Raw genomic sequence first — 16018 nt, 5'->3', positions numbered from 1 at the left:
TTCTTTTACGAATGTAGGTGCCTTTGTATTTGGGGCATAGATGTTCAGAACTGAGACTTTGTGTTGATGGATTTCTCCTGGGATGAATACGAAATGACTGTCTTTGTCTCTTTTGATTAATTTTGGTTTGAAGTCTAACTTGTTAGATATTAGGATAGCTACACCTGCTTGCTTCTTGGGTCCATTTGATTGGAAAATCTTTTCCCAGCCCTTAATCCTGAGATAATGTCTATCTTTGAAGCTTAGATGTGTTTCTTGTATGCAGCAGAAAGATGGATTCGGTCTTCGTATCCATTCTGTTAGCCTGTGTCTTTTTATAGGCGAGTTAAGACCATTAATGTTGAGGGAGAGTAAGTTTCATTGATTGTTAATGCTTGTTTGTTTTAGATTTGTTGTTGGCGGTGGTATTGTGAATATATTTGTCCTGCTTTACCCTTGGGTTCTGGTAAAGTGCCATTATCTGTTGCCTATGACTTTGTGAGCATAGTTAACTTCCTTGGGTTGGAGTTTTCCTTCCACAACTTTCTGTAGAGCTGAATTTGTAGATACATATTGTGAATATCTGACTTTGTCATTAAATATCTTGTTTTCTCCATCTATAGTGATTGAGAGTTTTGCTGGGTATAGTAGCCTAGGCTGGCATCCATGGACTCTTAGTACTTGTAGAACATCTATTGAGGACCTTCTGGCCTTGAGAGTTTCCATGGAGAAGTCAGGTGTAATTTTGATAGGTCTGCCTTTATATGTTAACTGTCCTTTTTCCTTCGCTGCTCTTAATATTCTTTCTTTATTCTGTATGTTAGGTTTTTTGATTAATATGTGTTGAGGGGTCTTTTTTCTTTGGTCCAGTCTAATTGGTGTTCAGTATGCCTCTTGTACTCTATGATTTCATTGAATATTTTTTCTGCACTTTTGAGCTGGGCTTCTTTGCCTTCCTCTATGCCTATTATTCTTAGGTTTGGCCTTTTCATGGTATCCCACATTTCCTGGATGTTTTGTGTTAAGGATTTGTTGGATTTATGATTTTCTTTGGTATATGAATCTATTTCTTCTAGTTTATCTTCTGTGCCTGAGATTCTCTCTTCCATGTCTTGAATTCTGTTGGTTATGCTTGTGTCTATAGTTCCCGATCTTTTGCCCAGTTTTTCTATATCCAGCATTCCTTCAGTTTGTGTTTTCTTTATTGTCTCTATTTCAGTTTTCAAATCTTGAACTGTTTCCTTCACCTATTTAATTGGTTTTTCTTGGCTTTCTGTATTTTCTTTAAGCAATGTGTTAATTTCTTCCATTTTTTTGTTTGTTTTTTTCTTCCATTTCTTTAAAGGATTTTCTCACATAGTCTCTGAGGGCCTCTGTTATTTTTATGACGATAATTTTTAAGTCATTCTCTTCTGCTTCATCTGCATTGGGGTGTTCAGGTCTAGTTGGTGTAGAGTCCCTAGATTCTGGTGGTGTTATGCTTGTCTTTCTATTGTTAGGTGTTTTCTTGTATTGCCATCTTCCCATCGCTTCTTCTAGTAGGTGTAGTCGGGGTTTCTCTCTCTATGGAACTCCCCAGGTGGGCTTAGGTGGGTCAGAGGTTTGATGTCTGTAGCTCTGGGTGATCCAAGCTCTCTAGAAGGCAGAGGCCCGGTGATGGGGGTCAAAGATCAGGCTCCCAGCCGAAGATTGGTGATGGGTTCAAAGATCCCAAAGGCTGGAACTCAGGATGTTCCACGGGCCACTGATAGGCATATCTAGCCTGGCACTCTTAAGCTGAGGCCCGGTGATAGGGGTCAAAGATCCATAGAGTGGCCCCGCAGGAATAGGCAGGTCTCTGGGAGGGGCCCGGAAGGAACTCCAGTAGAGAACCTGTGGTGGCGGTCAGAGACCAGGCAGGTGGGGATTATGGGTGGTCCTGAGTGGATAGGTAGGTCTAGTGTGCTCAGAGCAGCTCTAGGAAGTTCCCCGAAGGTGGCGTGACTGTTGGCTCCACCCTCAACCAGAGCAGTGGTACAGTTGGCAGGGTAGGGCACAGTGTAGGGGGAGAGCATGCTCTTTGTAGGGGTGGGTGGATGTATATCAGAGCTCCAAGAGTGCTCTCGATGGGGACAGGACACAGGGGCAGTGAGATCCAGAGCCAATCCAGGGAGTTCCCAGGGAAGGGTGTGGGTGGGATTCCACCCTAATTGGTCCCAGACTCAACTCTAGCCAAGGTCTGGCAATGGACGTCAAAGACAGGAGTGACTGAAGGTGGTTATGGAAAGAATGCCAGTAACAACACCCCTTTCCAGAAATGTTGTAAAGAACGGGGACACTAGAGGATAAGTTAGCTGTCCATCAAGTCTTATCCAGCCCCACACAGACAAGGCCATCAAGGCCCATGGCTGCCTTTAAGCCTTTACCATAACATTTGCTAAGTTAGGGTATCAATGCATAAAGCAAACAATGAATAAGGAGCTAGATATTCTGAACTGCGTGGACCAAAAATTCCTTAGCATGAAAGTTGAATCAATCTGTGACATGAGTTCACATAGAAATTTAACTATAAAAAGTTCTGGTGGCTCTTGATGAGACAGTAGGATGAATTAGCATCCTTTCCCTTTTTATTCACTTGGTAACCTTTGGCCTTCTCATCCCACCTGCTTCTCCTGCACTGTTTAAATGAGATAGTGACTGCAGAAGCTGGAAGCTGAGCACTGAAAGCCCTCCTGATTTAGGTGCCGTGCAAATGGCATCATCTTCCCTCAGGCAGTCCTGACTTCAGGGAAGTAGAACATTTATCTTCAGGTGTCTCCTCAGTTCTTCCTTAAGGAAAGTCAGTCTTCTTTCTGCTCCTGTCTGTTTAAGAGCCCATGATTTAGTTGTAGTTAACATCTTATGGTAACTCTGTAAATGCATTAGATAGTAGAGTTCCCCATACAAAAATGAGGAGAATGGAGCAGACTAGAGGAGCATCAGCACTGTCTGTCACAGACTTAGAAGGAAATTACAGAAGCACAGCTTTTGTTCTACTGCAGTATATCAGCTATGACATTGTGACCTCATGGTCCTGTTCTCCTGCCCCTGTCACATTACCTAAGGAATAGAATAGCAGTGCCAACTGGCATGTATTGGATATCTTTCTTGTTGCATCCCACATTCTATATCCAAATTGCTTTGTATGTGCTTTCTTACTTAGCTGCTGTCCCTGGAGTGCAGCACAGAATCTGGCATACATTAATAATTCAAGATAGGGGCTAGGGAGATGACTCAGCAGTTAAGAATATTGGCTGCTCTTCCAGAGGACCCAAGTTCGCCTCCCAGCATCCATATAGAAGCTCACAGACATTTCCAGATAATTCCAGTTCTAGAGATTTTGGTGCCCTTTTCTAGTCTCTGTGAGCACTGGGCACACACATAGTTCATAGACACACATGTAGGCAAATCATCCATACATATTAAGGAAGAGAAGAAGGGAGGAAGGGAGGGGAAAGAACTATGCCTGTGTATTTACATGCATGAACATTGCTTAGATCACAGCTCGGCACATTTCCCAGGCGCTTCAAGTTGGTTGAGGTAAGCAGTGTTTCTTAAGGCAGAAACTATCCATCTGTAATCCAGCATCTCCAGGATGTGTGAGCACAGGCTGGGCTCACCTCTCACTTTGTGCTTCCTTGGGTCTATGACAGGCCTACTATGGAATTTGTATTGCTACACATCTCCAAAGAGATGCCAAGGAACTCTTTTGAAAACCCTAATGCTTTTTTGGCGTATGTGTAGAGGAGTAGTTGCTTCTTCATGTGTCTATTTTATTTCAATCTATCATGGGATAGGACTTTTTTTCTGTAAATTTAAAAATACAACAAATATGAAATACCAGGTAAACATGCAAGACTTTTCTATCCTTCAAGCTTTCTAGTTGGTTCATTTCTACATAGATAGAATGCTCTATTCAAACAGAGAAAATGGAAATAATCTACTCATCCAAAGAACTTAGTATATGCAGTTGCATTTTGTGTTAGGTTAGCCCCTTTTTGAGCGACTGTTTACTTACTAACTGACATGCCATTTTTTTTTTTTAAAGAAAAGGTCTTGCAGTATTGCTCACTTTGAATTTGGCATCCTCCTGCTTCCATTTTCTGTACCTAAAATTACAAGTGTGTGCCACCATGTTGATTATTAACAACTTTCTTTTTAATCCCTTTTAAATATGGATGAAGACTAACATCCAGATTCCTGGAACTAAGATGGAGATATCTTTCTGCAGTATTTTCTATTTATAATGCCAATCATTCTCATGCTCTGACTATAACCAGAACCACCACACAGCTCAGAGATGGTTCTCAACACCCAAAGCCCCACGTTTAATGCAATCTGCCTACAAAACATATGCTCCAGCTTAACCGCACCCTGAACCTGCCCTTCAAAGACATTGGCTCTCATACACCAGGGGTCCATTTTACTAGGTGCCAACATCAGTTAATAATTAGAAAAATTCACACCCACATCCAAAATCTATTTTATAGCTGCTTGGCTATAAATACCAGGCCCTCTTTTGCTTGGTGCTGAACTATCTTTTGGGTCTCTCAGTAGCTGCCGTGGGGAGTGGTCCTGTGTATTCTGATTTCATAGTCCCAACCAACCCTTTTTATTAATATGGAAGAGTCCACTTTCTGACCTTCCAGGACATGTTTAATTTTACTGCCCCAACATCAATAGTGCAAGTTTGCTGAGAAGACAAATCATCCTTTCTCTGAAAGAACACCACAAGATTTGCACGGATCTTTATTTCAAGAAAGTCTCCTGTATGCCTCTTCCACTGATCACAAAATAAAAGTAATTTAAAAAATCGCTATGATTATTTCAAAGCTCAGAACACAGGTCTTAAAGTAGGTGCTAGGAGGCAGTGTTAGGATGCAATTCAAACTATGGCACAGAGTGGAAGCTTTCAAATGCCAGGCATTCTTCCTCCAATAGGCAAAACCATGGAACAAGCAGCCTAAAGTGGGTCATATTTCACAATGACAGGAGGAGCATTAGATGCCTTTCATTCCCTGAGACACCCACACCTCCACTACCACTCTGGTGCGTTTCGATTTGCTTATTTACTTTCTTTGTGTGTGGGTTGTTGTTATTTTGAGACAGGGTCTCACTCTGTAGTCTAGTCTAGCCCGAATACAGCAAACTTAATTCTTATCTTGCCTCACCCTCCCTGGTGCTGTGTTTACAGGCATGAGCTACCCGGTCCAGCCCTACCTTGACTCCATGCAGTGAAGAGGCAGTAGGAAGGGTGAAGTGGAAGGATTAGTAAACGTCCTTCCATCTAACCTCGTCACTGAGACTGAAGTCTCACATGGCTTTGAGAGAGACTAGGAAATAGTCATTCCTCCAGGGGACAATGCATGGGTCTGGAAAGCTGGGGTAAAGAAGAACCCCAACTCTCTGTCTTGGGCAATTTTATTGACTATTTGTCTTCTCTCAAATCTTGCCAGTTCCTGCAGTTTCCAGGAAAGCATAACTCGATAGTTTTCTGGAGACAAGTGGGATCGACCATGGCCTGGGAACACAGAATCTGGCTCCCCGCACCCTCCCTCCAATTCCATGCTGCAACACAGTAGCATTTGCGTGAAATTTTACAGTAACAGAACAAAGAATATCATAGATAGGATATTTTGCAAATACCTTGCAAATACACTCTTGGCTGTATGATTGACAGAACCTAGGGGTTTGTTTAATGTTCCAAAGGACTTACCTCATAGTCACAAATGTGTCAGATCACAAACAGTGGCAGGTAGTAAATGACTATTAAAGGGCCAAGATAATCCAGGGTAATTTGTAACTTGGCCCTGGACCTGCAATATTCCAATCTCTCCATAGTTACTGAGTTTCTAGTCATCCTGTGGTCAAGCAGGTGTGTCTTCTCTCCAGGAGTTTCTTTTGCACTTTTGGTGCATGTGTGATATCTTCAGGAAATGGGAAAACACAGAGCAGTTCTGTCTCCCACTCTGCTCAGCCATTACTTCTGGGAGGAAAACAGAAGTTGCTGAGGAGCTGATTATGCAACTGCCAACACAGACCTGGTTTTGCAGCAAATTGCCTGTCATTATTAATTGTAGCCTTTACATAGCTCCCCTCTCTTGTTTCTTCCATTTGCTTGGAAAGAAAGGAATTATATAACAGACGTGATCGAGGCAGAAGAGAAAGCACTTATTTAACCCACAAGTTATTAGGTAACTACCGAAGAGGGATTCACCTCAGGTGAATTTTTCATAGTTATTTTTTTTTCCTAGTGACAGCTTAATCCTTTTAGGGTGCACTAATTTCAAAACTCTTTGGAAGTTATTTTAAGGTGTAGTGTAGGCACACTAAGTATAGCATGCTAAAGCTGGTGGGATAAATGGGGAAAACCCATTGTTTTACTTGGATCTTATTCCCTTTGACATGGATTATGATTTTTTCAAAAAGGTAATAGTTATGAAAATTGCCTACTTTGATGAATAACAAAATGCCTAGACAAAAGGAACAGAACTAAAATTTGTGTTCTACCTGAAATACTAATCAGAAGAAAAATAAGGAAGCAACAAGATGTTTTCTTCCAAATGATTTTTTTCTAATATGTAACAAAGCAAATATTGACTAAAATATCTAGAAATTGGGCTATCTGAAGTCTTTTCAGCAAGTTTCATTCACTGGCTTCCCCAGAAACTGTGGATGTCTCCTGTAAGTGGGACTGGGCTGGGGTTCAGCAAGTGGTACCTCTCACTATTTATATGCATCTTTTGTCCCCATCCAGTTCACAACCCAGTTTCTCTCCAGTACACCAGGTAGAAGGTGCCAGCAACATTGCACATCACATAGAGGACTTGTAGGAATTTAAAGGTATTGGAAAGATTTGTAGCCCTTGGAAGCATGCACAGATTGCCTCATAAATACAGAGTGCTGAATGAAACCACAAGACTTCAAGAATGCAAGTCTCACATATTAATGGTTCTTGCCCCTGCTTCCCACCCCTAGGCACACCCTGCCCTCTTCACCTGCATAATGATACCACATATGTAATATCAGGTCCCCAGGGAAGACTTCTGACAACTGCTGCTTGACTTTCAGTCATTTCCCCTTCCATCACTTTGTATATCATGCACCGAACGGAACCTTGCTGTGTGCATAGACCAACATAAAACAGTGGAGTGAAGAAAGGAGAACCTTTTCAATGAATGTAGTGGCAATAAGAAGCAGGATCTTCTGTTGGCCTGGATCTCACCAAGTAATATAAGGCAGCTGGCCACTGAGCAGCAGAAATCCACCTATCTATCCTGACCAGCACTGCTGTCTATGCTATGTAAAGAACTATAGGAATTTTTATTTGTTTTGTTTTGGTGACTAGTTAATAGTTTGATTACACATGGCTTTTTTTTCAGACATCCTAATTGTTATTATATATATATTATATAACCAAGTCCATTTAAATGAAAACAAACATTTATAGACAATATTTGGGAATTTGGGCGTCGTTCTTTCCAAACTACTTCCTGCTGGTAAGGGGCACTGTCATGGGGGATTCTAAGAAGATGCAGAAATCCTGGCTGTAGTCTGTAAGGCTGCTTGGTCCAGCTGTTTTGAATGTAGAATCACCTGGTACTCTGTTTCAGGCGGTCTGGCTTGATCAAACCACATTAGTTTGGAAGGAATCCACAGCTTTTCATTTTCTGTGGAAACAAAAATAGAAATCCTTTTCCCCAGTAACTTGTCCTTGAACTTAAATTTTGGAGTCAAAGCATTTTTCTTAATTTAATTTATTATTTTACATGTTGATCCCAATTCCCCCTCCTTCCCTCCCTTTTACCCTTTCTGCCCTCTCACCTGCACTCTAACCACCCTCCCCTCCCATCCCCAATTCCATATGTAGGGGAATGCCATCCAGTCGGGGTCATGTAGATCTGACAGGTCATGTGAAGTAGGGACTAGGGCTTCTCTCCTGTCTCTAGGTTAAGGCAGTTATCCCTCCATGGGGGATGTATTCACAAAGTCTTTTGTGCTCCAGGGATACATCCTGGCTCCACTGTCTGAGGTCTCTTAGGCTGCTCAGACCTTCTGGCTGAGACCCATATTCAGGGGGGTCCGAGTCAGTCCCATGCTGGCTTCCCAGCTATCAGTCTAGTGGCCGTTAGCTCCTCCTTGTTCAGGTAAGCTGTCTCTATGTGTTTCTGCTGCCTGGCCTTGTCCTCTCCATCTGCATCTGGGTTCTAGTTCGACTCAGTGTTTATGTATGGGTGTTTGCTCCTGTTTCCAACAGACATTAGTGTGTTGGTGGTATAGTGGTGAGCATAGCTGCCTTCCTAATTGTTATTTTACTCACCTCCTTTCTTCTTCTGTATTGACATTCCTTCCCTTTTCATAAGTGTCCTCCCCTTTTGTCATGTTCCTTATCATATCATGTGTAGCCTGCTAGTCCACCTGACCCTCCTCCAACATGCTGAACTAGACAGAGAAAAGCCCATGAGGGCCCAATCCTCCACAACTGAGAAAACTGGGAACAGCAGTGGTGGCCCTCTTCAGGCAGAGCATACCAATTGGTTGTTCAGCCAAGCATTCAGCCTTGGAAACATACATAGAGGTATCATTATAGACAGAATGGGCTATATTTAGGAATGTATGAGTATATCCATTTACAGATATGCATGCAACAATTATTGAAATAGGCCATGAATTTGAAGGAGTTTGGAGTTTGAAGGAAGGAAATGTGATTTAACTATAACCTTAAAAATGAAATCAAGGAAAAGAACTATAAATGGCTGTCTATAAAAGTGAAATAATTTAAAATATGGTCTAAAGGCAAACAACACTTAACTTTGACACCATTTTATAGCTGAACCAGATCATACACAGTTAGGTAAGAAGACTATTGCACACCACAGAGGAAAGAGGAAGATGTATTAGGGGAGCCTCAATGTTAGGGTGATAATCTGAATGAAAGGGGAAGGAGAAAGAAGCCAAGTGATATCTTCTAGGCACTGCATGAGAGAAAGAGAGATGTCTATATAATTGTATTGCTAAATATTTGTTTTGTATAGCAAAGAGCTCTTATTATTCTTATGAGTTATTTTCAACTCAAATACTAGTTAAGTGATACATTCCAGATGATCCTAGTTTTCATATTTCTCAGTGTAAAGTATAATACTCTAATTTAGAAATTTACTAAGTGTAAATGGATGTGGAAAAAGAATATAAACCATCCCCATCATCTCAACTTTCAGTTCACTGTTCTTAGCATGAGCTCACATTCTGAATGGCTATTATTTAAATATGCAAACTAGAAACTTATGATAGACTCTGCCCTTATCCTATATTTTAGTTCTTATAGCAGCAATCAGCCTTCACTAACATGATTTATAATAGCTGCGTAGTAATTTGATATGTAGCATTATATTAGTGAAATTAATTTAACTGTTCCTCAACTTTTTGCTTATTCTTGGACTTACTTTTTATTTTATTTGGCTTTAAAGATTGTATTATTTTATGTGTATGAGTGTCTTGCCTACATATGTATCTATGCACCATGTGCATGCCTGGTGCCCATGGAGGCCACAAGAGGGGCATCAGATTCAATATTGTTGAAGTTACAAATGGTTGTGAGCCAGTGGGAACAGGACCTAGGTTCTCTGCAAGAGCAAGTGTGATTGGCTGCTGAGATATCTCCCCAACCCTAAGCCGCTGCCCTTACAAAACAAATGAACGACAAAATCACATTTAAGACCATTTCGAACCTTTCCACAGCAAAGTTCTATGTGACTATCTTAACTTTTAGTTATTTCCATAAGGTCCATGTTATATGTTAAAGAGTCCATACTCCTTTATGTTTAAAATGAAAATATTTTAAAAATAATTTCTATGCATCAAATTTTCATTTATCTATTCTATGTGTATACATGTTTTATCTCCATGTGTGTCTGTACACCATGTGCCTGCACAAGTTAGAAGAAGGTAGTGGTACCCTAGCACTAAAGTTATAGATGATTGAGCTGCCATGTGAGTACTGGGAACCACAACTGGTCCTCTGGGAAAGCAGCAAGTGCTATTAACCACTGAGGTATTCCTGTAACCCCCATTTACTATTTTAGAATGGGGTTTAATTTGCACGTGGAAGTTCACACCTGTAATCTAAGCACTGGTGAGCCTGAAACAGGAGAATTGTCACAAATCTGAGGCTAACCTAGGGTTACTTAGTGACACCCTGAATCAAAACATAACAACAAAACTGAGAGAAATTGCTTTAAATGTGTATTTCATTAAAACTAAAAATAAATTTTATTAATTTACTATCACAGCCTAAAATTGTGAAACACATAAGTAAACATGAACACACAGCCCAAACCGAACACATTGCCACTAAAAAAAAGCACATGTCCACTATGATTCCATTTGTCAGAAAGCCCTAGGAAATGTGAGCCCACTACAGGTGCTGAAAATTACTGTTGCAGAATCCAGAGCCATTATAGCAGATTTGTGAAGTACGGGTGACTGAAGAGAAGGAGTCTGTGTTGTTTCAGAATGTTTGCAATCTACAGCATTACTACAAAGACACATGAGAAGCAGGCCAGGTGCAGTGGGGTTTATGACACTGAATATTGTTTACCAGATAGGAAGATTGCTGAGCATTTATAAGACAACGCTTCTGCTTTTGCTTCCCTGGGAATTATATTAAGCTATCATTCTTTTCTGGTATGTTAATGTTTCTCTTAATGTTGTGTGCTGTCCTACCACTTAGAGAAATTGCCCAACAGTGAATTGTATGCTGTGGGTAAAATTTCTATTACATCTTTCCACAGCTTTGGTTTCCATTATTAGGGAAAACAGAAGTTTTTAAAACTATCACCAGCGTGCATCATAAAATTACTAATATGCATTTTATTAAGCAAGTTTCTTTTCTGCACTAGCCAGGGGATTTTGTCTGCTCCATTAACTTCCACTGTTTGCCTCAGAGCAAACTTTCTCTGTCCAGCGTTACTGACATTCTGGGCTGACTCACTCTGTTGGAGGCCCTGCCTAGTCCACTGAAGATGCTTAGTATATTAGTCTCAACAAAACTGCATGCCAGTAGCACCCTGATCCCATTTGTAACAATTGACAGTGTCCCTGGGGCTTTTCAAATGTTCCTTGAGGGGCAAAAATCACTAGTAATTGAGAACACATTTGTTAAAGATAATGCAATACTTTATTGCCTTGAAAGTATTCCCAAAGTTACACTTCCCATCCCTTTAGCTGCCTGAACTTTCTTTGCATTATCAAGCACTGCCCTTTCTGCTTCCCAGTGATTTAAGTTTAGTGAAGTAGATTTGGGAAACGTGGTAATAAAATGCAGGAGGTTCTCATCTTATCTTAGTGTATGCAAAGGTAAAAGCAAACATGGCCAAAAGAGCAGTGAAATATTTATTGCCTGCTGCAGGTGAGAAGAGCCCGAGAGTTATATCCAAAGTAATGCCCTTAGACAAAGGAATATGTAGGGTTTATTTGGAGAGCCGCTACATAGTCATGAGAGGAAATATCTTAGAGTACATTCCTGAGCATGTTCAATTTAAGATCAAGGTTCTAGACAGAAAACCAGCCGGCACATTATTGAGCAAGCTTAGCTCAAGTTCATAGGACACATTGCCAAAGTAAAAACAGCAGGAAGGGTTACTTTTGGACATACTCAGCTTGTGGTGGATGGGAACACCTCTGGGTATATCCTTTTCTCCAAAAGTTTTACCCGAAACAAAACTTGCTTAGAAGATGCCATTAATATGAGTTCCCCTAAAAGTGCTTCCACCACTGAGAAGCTAATAAACACCCTTAGCTGTCAAAAATCTATACATCACTCAATTATTTCTGAACATCAACTATGACTGTCTTTGGAATGGCGCCATTTTACAGCATGAGATATGGAGAGACACTTTGCAGGTATGTTCCTCCTGACAACATTGGGCTAGGGATAGTGACACAAGATTCTGTTGGATCTCACTCTAAACAAATGAAGCTAACTTAATTTTACTTCTGTAGCAAACCTGTGCTTAAGAAGGTAGAAGGTTAAGTTCAAGTTAGTGTTCAAGTTAGTTCCAAATGCTCCCATTAGTGGGAACTGTTGGTGCTTTCCCAATTAGCTAGGAAAAGATGCTGGGAGGAGTAATGAAGCATCTGAAAGTCAGGGAAGGGCTGGTGACAGTGGAAGCAGCTGTTGTCACTCTCATCTTAGGATAAAGGTTAAGTTCCAAGGCAAGCAAGAGCTCACATTGAAGGAAAAACTAACTAGTGTTCCATATTCACTCTGCCCAGGGCACTGTGGACAGACCACCTAAACAAAGCAGAGTTCTTATCCTCATGGAATTGAAATCTAGACGAGATTATGCACTATTTACAGCTGAGAAATATTACTAGATAAAAAATGGTCACGCCAGCCATAGGCAGTTTTTCCTAGCTGCCTGTTAAGAACACACAGCAGGAGTCTAAGTGAGAGCCCTGCAGACTGGAAGAGAGCAATAGGCTTTGAAAAGATGATGTCTGGAGTCTGGAGTAGAGACAGACATGAGAGGTTGGGAAATAACATCCTCATTTTGGACAATAAGAATCGCTAATGAGGCAATGGCTCTAAGTGTATGTGATATATGTTAAGCAGATCCAAGAAGTAGGGCCATGGGAAAGACACATGGATCTTTAACATCCTTGAACATCTGACTAAGGAATTGTGCTGGTATGATGAAAGCTAATGTTTCCCAAACTGAGTTCAATGAAACAGTGATTCCAGAAGACCTTCAATTTAAATTGTTCCATGACTAAGTAAATGAGAAGTATTACACACTCAGTACAAATTTAAATATGTATTGGAACATAAAAGCCACGAGTAACCCCAAAAGTGCATATTGAGGAGAGTTTTAAGAAATAAGGATACATAGCTCTTAACAGTCAGTGAATAATGGAGAGAAATTGCCAATGATAATGGGGAATATTAGTCTTGTATTTTTTTGTTTTGTTTTGAGCAGAAAGTGTTATCAAGAGAGATTTTCATTCACTATGGGTAAAGCATATATACTCACCATTCAGGAGCTAAGTTCCATAAGGAGATCTTTTCCAGGCATCCTGCCACTTCATTTGTTCTTCCATTTATGAAATATCTGTTGAGCAAACAATATATGCTGTGTGGTGCACTCAGTAAATGCCAAGGCAGGGCATGGGGACATGACACCTGCCCTCAGGAAGGTCAAAATATAAACAGAAGATGAAACATGTAGAGTTTTATTTTTAAAAAAATACTGGAAAAATGAAGAAAAAGAGATACCTTTCAATCTTTGAAAAAAAAGACATTTTTGTAAAAAAGAATAAAGCATAAGCATAAAGCATATGCTTTCATAAAGCATAAAGAAAGAACCATTTTAACCAAGATGTGGCTGTATACTTCTTAACTCCAGAACTTTGAAGGTTGAAGCAGGAGAATTACAAATTCCAATGAGTTTGTGACAGTCTGGGATAGACAGTGAGTTCCAGGCCAACTTGGAGACAGAGAGAAACAGAGAAAGAGGAGAGAGAGAAACATTTAATATTAATGGTATCCCTACACTTCTCATAATAACTTGACTTTATTACACTTTAATTGTGGCTTTATTTGATTCAACTAGTGGTTCTCAACCTGTGGGCCAAGACACCGCCCTTTGTGGGGTCTAACCACACTCTTAGAGGGGTTACATATCAGATATCATATATTTCAGGTGTTTACATTGTGATTTGTAGCAAAATTACAGTTATGATGTAGAAGTGAAAATAATTTCATGATTGTTGGTCACCACCCATGAGGAACTAGCTGTATTAAAGGGTCCCAGCAGCCAGGAAGTGGTAGTGCAGACCTTTAATCAGAGGCAGGAAAGTCTCTGAGTTCAGTGTCATTCTGGTCTACACAGTAAGTTCCAGGACAGTCAGAACTACACAGAGAAACCCTTTCTTGAAAAAACAAAAACAAACAAATAAACAAACAAAAAGTGAGGGTAGTCCCAGTATTATGAATGTTGAGAACCACTGTTCTAAAATACTTTAACATTTTGTACATAATATTTGAAAATATTGAGGCTCCTGGTTGCCCAACCCCCAAGTTGTCATCCCTAAATACAAATACATGTGAACAACACTAACTGGACTCAGCAGGTTGTATCTATTTGGCACTATTAGGGCTTTGAAGTTTCATATATGCTCAAGCCACAGCCCGTGTCTCAGGTCACTTCCTGTTGCCTTCAATACGTAGAATGCTCAGCTCCTCCAGCACCATGTCTGCCTTCATGCTGCCATGTCCCACCATGATGATAATGGACTAAACCTCTGCAACTGTAAGTCAGCTCCTACGAAATGTTTTCCTTTATGAGAGTTGCTGTGGTCATGGTGTCTCCTCACAGCAATAGACTAAGAATATAAAGAAAATATGGAAAAATATTGATTTGGTAATGAAAAGTAAGTAAGGAATAGAGATTGAAAGACTTAGTTAACTTTCATTTTGTTTCCTTTTTATTTTTACTTGATATAAATAAACCAATATACATCACAATGTACAACTTAAGGTTTACAACCTGAGACACTGATGTAACAAAATTCTATACTAGTCTCCTGAACACCCACTTAATTCCCTTACAATTACATATATGGTTATAGCCATTGTCTTTCATATAAAATTGGTTTGTTAGTGCTGTGTGTGTGTGTGTGTGTGTGTGTGCACGCGTGCGTTCGTGCGTGCGTGTGCGTGCGTATACAAATGCAATCATTAGTTACTTAACTTTAAAGGAAGCCCAGAAGGTACCCTCATGGCTGAATGCGGATCTTTTTGAAATGCGATAGATCTCAAACTCTGCACACATTACAAACAATACCACAGATTACAGTTATCCTGTAATGTGAACATTTCTGGTGCCAAAGTCCCCCCAGTGCCCCCAAACCCACCCCACCTATGTCCTAAACAGCTAGTTAGTATAACTGGTCTGAAGAGAACCTGAGAATCATCCTGTTCAAACCTCCCTGGATGATTGTCATGTGTACCTAGGGTAGACAATTTCTTCTGTAATGTGTGGAAGACAAAGCCATACATGTTTACATAATATTGGTACTAGCTGGAGGCCAAGCTGTCTGACTAGTATTTGTAAACCTGGCTTTCCATGTCTAGATTTGGGTTGTAGTTTGGCAGTAGAAGAAGATACTGCATATGACTAATACTACTCCCACAGTTTGCCCCCTGAGCAGCAAACTGCACTGGGTTCTGGACTGTGTAGGAGGTGAATAGGGTCGCCTTAATTTAAGCAGCTTCTGCTCAGAGGGTGTTGGTGTGTCATGGGGTAGGTGCTGCCTGGAATTGTCAGGCTCCTAGGAAAGAATATAATCAGGCATTGAGACTTCAGAGGCAGGCATTATTTGCTTCAGGGCTTTAGGATGCCTGGAAGCCACAGGACCCCCTTCAGTTATCAGTGCTAAAGGAAGCAGAGGCTTCAGATTTGGAAGCACACACAATTGAATTCCTAGGAATTTGGTTAACAAGAAAGAGGGGGTGAGGGGTCCTGAGTTGAAGTAGGCTCTTTTCCTTTTAGACTGAATATTAACTTGGGAGCACACCAACAGTAGTCGATGTCTTTCCTTATCTTTTCCCAAAGTTCTCTGATCTTAGCTAAAATTTGGAAGAATTTTATTTCAGAAATGATACAATTTAATTTAAAGTCTGGACTTGGGAAGAAATTCATGAAAAGAGAGCTTAGCTTCCCTGAAATGCCACAGACTTAATGTCCATTCAGGGTGATGCTCAACTACGCTAATGTTCCCAGTGAGTGCTCAGCCCACCATTCAAAAGGAGTTCTAGAAGCAGCCCAGGGACTGCTTCTTTGTCTCTACAACAATGACAGGGCAAACCTCCCCCATCTTGGAGCCCTGGCTGCTCCTTGCTGTTTTTACTTGCTCCATGTCTTCCTTTTCCTAGCCTGTGTAGTCTGAATGACTTATCTTTTGGGTTTTGCTTGGTTTTGTTTTTTGTTTGTTTGTTTTGTTTTTCTACAGCAGTTAAAGA

General features: G+C 40.6%; 1 protein-coding gene across 2 annotated transcripts in view; it reads left to right on the top strand.

Moving 5' to 3' along the window:
• Positions 1 to 16018, top strand: part of Gpr158 (G protein-coupled receptor 158) — a 376106-nt gene that overhangs the window by 259370 nt on the left and 100718 nt on the right. The window lies entirely within an intron of this gene.

The sequence above is a fragment of the Phodopus roborovskii genome, unplaced genomic scaffold (genome assembly GCF_943737965.1).
Source record: "Phodopus roborovskii unplaced genomic scaffold, PHOROB, whole genome shotgun sequence".
Taxonomy (NCBI): Eukaryota; Metazoa; Chordata; class Mammalia; order Rodentia; family Cricetidae; genus Phodopus; species Phodopus roborovskii.
This window is presented reverse-complemented; position numbering and strand designations above follow the sequence as displayed.